Below are 6,399 nucleotides of genomic sequence, written 5' to 3'. Positions count from 1 at the left end.
TCAGGCGGTTTATTGAGGCGCAAACTGAGCTGAGCAGCGTATGTGGCATCTTGAATATCGTGAATTATGCACCCAAGAGCATCAGTTGAACACTTGAGGGCCGACCTTTGTGTGTGTGGCTTGATCAGAAAGAGCCAATATGCATCGTTAGTCAAAGTATTAACTCCAGCGATTAACCTTCCCTTCTCCTCCAAGTCAGGATAACTTGATTGCTCGATCATATTCGCTGTTGTTATGCTTCCAGGTGTACACTGGGAGATCATGTTTTCCAAGTAGAGGTTGTTGTTGACCAGATCAACCATATTGCTGGCAGTTAATTTACACCTCGCAGCCGCCCTTTCTGCTTTCATCACTTTAGTGTGCCATTCTGTGAAGAGTATGTCCTTGTATGTTTCTTGGATTCTGGGCAAATTCGATGCTTTTCCCACATCAAAATCTTGCCAATCAAGATATGCGACTATGGTTTCTTCAGCTTGATCTAACTCATTCCTGGCCTTCTCTACCTGCTGACATACTGATGTAGTTAGCTCGCACAATGGTTCTGCCTCAGTGAGTTGTTGGCATAGGAGCCTAATCTGAGATATTAATGCAATTTTTATTTGCGATGCCTCGGCTCTGAAATCCTCCACTTTTTGGGTGCCCTTTATGACTTCAAGATGTGCCGACAATTGAGCGATTTGCTCGTCCTTCGATTTCATCATCAGCTCATTTGCTGTCCTCAACTGCGCCAATGCCTCCAATAATTCCTTTTGTTTCTGGATCGCGCTTTGGTCGATCCTATGCCTCTCTGTTTTCAATTGCTGGATTAATGAATTGTTCGCTTGCTGTTGTTCCAGCAATTGCTCCTCTGCTTGCGCTGCCTTCTGCTTTGCCTCGGTCACTTCTGCCTGTAGTGCAAAAATTTCCTGGTCCTTATTCTTCAATATAAGACTTACCTCCGATGCCTTATCAATAGTCGCTGCAGAATAAGCTCCTGCATACTGTGACAACTTTGTTAGGTCATCGGAGGGGTCCAATTCCTCCTTCCATACTACATTACCCGTGACTGTTTGCTCTCGAAAGATAGAAGGTTGATCAATCCTTCGTCTTTTCCTTGATCGCTTTACAACTGCTCTATGCCTTGGGCTGTAGAAAACATCCAGGGGAGGAATATCTTCCACCTGGAGAACGATTTGATCGGAAGGGTCTTTAGGAATTACCTCAACATCCTTGGAAATGGGTGGGCCGCTGGTTCCACTTAGAACCTGAGGAGAAGTGATGTCCGGTGTGTCATTTGTTTTGGAGGTGTCCGTATCTTTGGAACCTTCCTTTCCACTGATAATAGAATCGAATTGCTTCCACTGCTGGAGCAATTCGGGATCAATGGTGGTTTGTTTCTGCTTCTCGGCTTGGGACTCACTCCGCTCTTTTTCCTGCTCTTTCCTCTGCTGCTCCTCTAGTTCTTTCCTCTGCTTTTCTTCTTGTTCCTTTTTCTGCCTATCTGCCAATTCTTTTTTCTTTTTCTCCTCTTCTTCTCTCTTCTGCTGTTCCTCTACCTCTTTCTTCTTTCTCTCTTCTTGTTCCATTTGTGCTTTCTGTTGTTTTTCTGTCTGTTCTTTCTTTTGCCTCTCTGCTTGCTCTTTTCTCTGCCTTTCTGCCTGTAGCTTCTTTTGCCTTTCCTCCTGTTGCTTCTTTTGATATTTTTTTGTAACAGGAGGCTGGCTCGTCTGTTGCCGACCAGGCTCGCTTGAAGAAGTCGTCGGGGTTGTTGCGAGTAAATCTAGAGGCAAAGTTTGCAACCTCTGCTCTCTAAGCTTATTGAACTCGGTTAACCCCTCATCATTATATTTCATCCTAGCGAGTTCTTTAGCATGACCTATTGTTTCGGAGGCAATGAACAGGTCATCAAACATATCTTCTTGATGGTCAAATTTTGTCAATTTGGCCTGTTCTAATGCAGTGTAAGCAGTTTTCTTTGGATCATAGAGTCTATTTGGGATAGTGACCAAGGTTAAAGATTGAATCTTTGTGGCTTCCTTTTCTGCATGCTTGAGATCATGCAGAGTATAGACACCAATTCTCAAGGGAAAAGAGGGCCAGCCCCTCTTCTTTTCTTTCTTGAGAGTCTGTGTAGTACTCTCGGCCATAATCTGATAGGAGATTTCTCGTGCTAGCAGTTTATCTGGAATATACAAAGGGAGAACATGTGGATTGCTTGGATCCCGAAAACCCTAACATAGGTAAATCTCTCTTCTCCAAACCAACTTGCTACCGCTGGTAAATCAAAGGAAGCTAGATAGGAGATTTTGGGAATGGGCCTATCAAAAATAGAATAATGAATGGGAACCATAAAGCCATTGTAGATTTGGTACAAATGGTGCTTGTAAGAAGACTTCCACAATTTCTGGTGATATATATGAATAGGTGAGGGGTCTTGGGCAGTCCACCTCCAACCGAGGACGAGAAACTCAGAATTGAAACATAATGTATCTAAAATATAAGCACTGTAATAAAACGGGGGAATTTTTCTTTCAGTGACAACAGAATTAGCTCTAAAATCACGGACAGCTACGGCTAACTTATCAGAGAGAATAGTGGCCCAATCCATGATTATGTTGTTTACTGCTGCTTCCATTAGGGGAACCATCTCTATGGTAAAATTAGCAGAGTCGTGTAATCCCCATAGCCTACACATCATTATCCCCGCATAGCAATAGGGAGAAGCCAAAGAATCGACTGAGTACTTACCGGAAGTCTCGTGCTTGTGTTTGGCCGGATTCTGCCTCCAATCCCGGATGGGCTCGGATTCCACTTCATTATCAGCTGCAAATTTCTCCAGGAAAGTCTTGTTGTACACCTTCTCTGGCTCGGGCAAATGATACATTTGCCTTAGATGCTCTGGCTTGAACGACCCGAAAATCCTCCCATCTCTGGTGCTAAACGTTCTGTCGAGGATTGGAATTTCCTCAATTGCCCATCGCACTACGTCTGTGTAGGGGAGAATTTGTTCTCTGGCCGCTATCCTGTGAAGGAAAGAGTCGGCCAAATCTTTGAGAGTAGAATCAGACTTCTTGAGCAAGTCCACACCAGCTTCCGTCACTGTTACCACTGGTTGTTCGGCCTCTAACAGATTATAAGTGCCTTGCCATGTAGCTCTAGTGAGACCAGTGCATGTGGTATCCGATATTAGACCCTTCTTTTTATCGGCGGCAGTTTGTCCTGCAACTGATGTAGCAGCGGAACCCGCGGTCCTCTTGGATTTCTTTCCCATCTTGCTCAGGCTTCTCTCGAAAGATGAATTCTACACAAAGGCAAGAAAAACCGTAACAAGGAAACATAACAATGAAAATCCATAGCGGGAAAGATATATCAATTGAAGCGTGCTGAGATTAATTCTCAAAAATGGCTGCAGATCCAATCACTGGGAAGATCTTACAGATACATTAAATGGTCGTTTAAGGCCTGCTACTCCTTAAATGCTTATTACACCGTTATCCGGCTGAATGACCACCTTAAGCGTGCAATAGATATTTTGGCGGTTGAGCGCAGGTGATCGTTAATCGAAGGGGCAAAACTTTAAATACAAATACATCACCTTATCCCTCCATTTAACGGCTTTTTCGAAACCCGCGCTTTATCAATCGGATATCAATAATACTTTAGATCTTCAAGTTATGGATTTTTGAAACGCCGATTGACGATAGCCGATATCGCATCGCTTCGGAGAATAGGTATTATACAATCATAAGCGTAGGATCCTCCCGATCGCCGATTGCGACATCGCATCGGATTAGTGTGAAGAAACATAACAAGGTGCATTTAAAGTGAATTGCCGATTCCCCGATCGCCGATATCGCATCGCATCGGGGGTAAGACCTGGGCGCCTTATTAATGTGCATGGGATGTTGCCGACTGCCGATTGCGAAATTGCATCGGGTCGGGGTAAATAACTTAAAGTGCTTTGACCACATACGAGGTATCGCCGATAGCCGATCGCCGATTGCGCATCGCGTCGGGGCTTATGTTATGTGCGTTTATAAGATGTGTATGGAGTATTGTCGATCGCCGATAGCGAAATTGCATCGGCGGAGACCAATGTGCCACTTATGGGTGTGTTCAATGTCATTGCGATATGCGATCTTGCGATCGCTTTATCGCAATAATAAAAGATTATTTTATTTGTTGAAAAATTATTGTTCGAAAGGCTTAAATAAATAAGCTCATTTGATTATCAGACCTTTTTGAACAACAGAAGTATTGATGCCAATCAAACTTTAAAAGGGACCCATTCCATATGTTAATCTTTATAAATAAAAATGATATGAAATGGGGGGTTGTTGTAGAGCACAACAATTGGCGATTCACTGGAAGAACCAGTTATCTCTGGAACTGATAAAAACACTTAAGCTTTTTCAAATAGAGTCTCAATCAGAAGGGGAAAATTCTAATATAACTAGATATATGTGCATTCTGAACAAAGTGAAATTATTTTGTTAACTTCCTCCCTTTTTAAAGAAAATAAATGCATTCTAAGTTTTAAAATAGGCCTTTGTTGGTTTATAATGATAAAATAGAAAACTTTTCCAAATCAGCCTTTAAAATGAACCCCTCTGTCATAGGTAGAGCCTCTGTTGCCAGCAAACGTTTATAGTCTCGACAGGGATACCTTTTAACCATGCTATTATTCATTGTTCCATTCACTTAAGAGTGTGACTAACAGAATGAATCCAAAACATGCTTTCATATTTTGTATTTCATTTCCTTTTTCTTCTTTGTTATTGATAAGATAAAAAGCCATTGTCCTGGTTTGGTGGCCAGCTGTTGACAATGCCATTCACTGGTAGTAATTTAACTGAACAAGCTGGCTCGTGATGAGACCCCTTGTCTTGTAATTTCAAGCCATTACCCTGTTTTGATATGCAGTATTGGTAATGTCAGTCAAACTATTTTCCTATGAACATGGTAAGCAGGCTTGTAATAAGACCTCTTATCTTTAATATCTTATATTTTAGAATTACACTCTGAGTAATCATAAACTTTAGTGAATGGGGTGAACAATCTTCTCCTTAAGAGCAAATGGATGACAGGTCAAGAGTTGAAGGTGCTGAAAATGGATTAGCTTCTATCTTAATATGGATAACCTTTGGAGACCAATTTTGAAAACAGAAAATGATTCACAGAACTTCTACATTTTGAGAGGAGTCTTCAAAAGTTAGACTGTGGTTTCAGAATACAAAGATATCTAATTTCCTAGAAATTATCCCTTTTGGTTGAGGGTTCTATTATCTAAAAGCAAATATTCATATTACTCTTGTGAGACAACTTCTTCAAACACAACAAAAGGTCAATGGAAGATATCCCACAACTTTATTTTCTGCAAATCCTACAAACTACACAAATCTACAAAAAGGAGAAGGGATTACCTCCTCAATTAAAGAATTTCTTCAAGATCAGGCCATTAACAGGGAGAGAATCTCTCAACCCTGATAAGTCTTGCAGTACAAAGGTCGAATGGCCTATCTTTTCACAGATCTGAAATGGTCCAAGCCACATCTTCTGAAACTTGGTATGCTTACCTTTATCTTCATGGGCTTTGTCCCATTTCAGAACTAAGTCACCGACTTGAAACTGTTTTGAACCGGATGAGGCTGAGTCAAAAGATGCTTTAATGATTTGCTGATGTTTGGCATGAATGATTCTAGCTTTTTCTCTCTCCTCTTCTAATTTGAGAATTTGATCATGTCTAAGTTGGATAGAAGAAGAAGGAGTCTCCTCAATGTACTGTACTAGGGCCAAAGAGGGAAGAACAAGATTTGTAGGCAATACTGCTTCTTTTCCATATACCAGATTAAATGGGGAGGATCCTATAGAAGCCTTTTGCGTTATTCTATCAGCCCATAATGCAAACATCAAAGATTTATGCCAGTTTCTATGATTCTGTTCAATAGTTCGCTTAATGATTTTGATCAGATTCTTATTAGTAGATTCGGCTAAGCCATTTCCCTGGGGATAATAATTAGCAGAATACTTCAGTTTAAACCCCCTCTTAATAGCAAAATCATATATAGCATTGCCTGAGAAATAGGAAGCATTATAAAAAACAAGAGCGTTTGGGACACCAAACCTGGTAATGATGAATTGGTCTATGAATTCAATGATTGCCTCTGAATTTGCTGTCTTCAAAGGAATAGCCTCCGCCCATTTAGTAAAATAATCGGTAGCAGTGAGGATATACCTATGTTGTTTGGAAGATGGTGGAGTAATCTCCCCAATGATATCCAATCCCCATTGTTCAAATGGTTGTTCAATGTTGACTGGTTGCAGAGGGAAGGCTGATTTACGTTGTCTTCCACTAGAAGTCTGGCAGTTGAAACATTTCCTTACATATTCGTGGGAATCTCTAAACAGAGTAGGCCAATA

Source organism: Pinus tabuliformis, chromosome 7 (genome assembly GCF_031772625.1).
Source record: "Pinus tabuliformis cultivar Carrire ecotype Pingquan chromosome 7, CPIR1, whole genome shotgun sequence".
Taxonomy (NCBI): Eukaryota; Viridiplantae; Streptophyta; class Pinopsida; order Pinales; family Pinaceae; genus Pinus; species Pinus tabuliformis.
The sequence above is the reverse complement of the archived record's forward strand: the minus strand, read 5'-3'. Positions refer to the sequence as shown.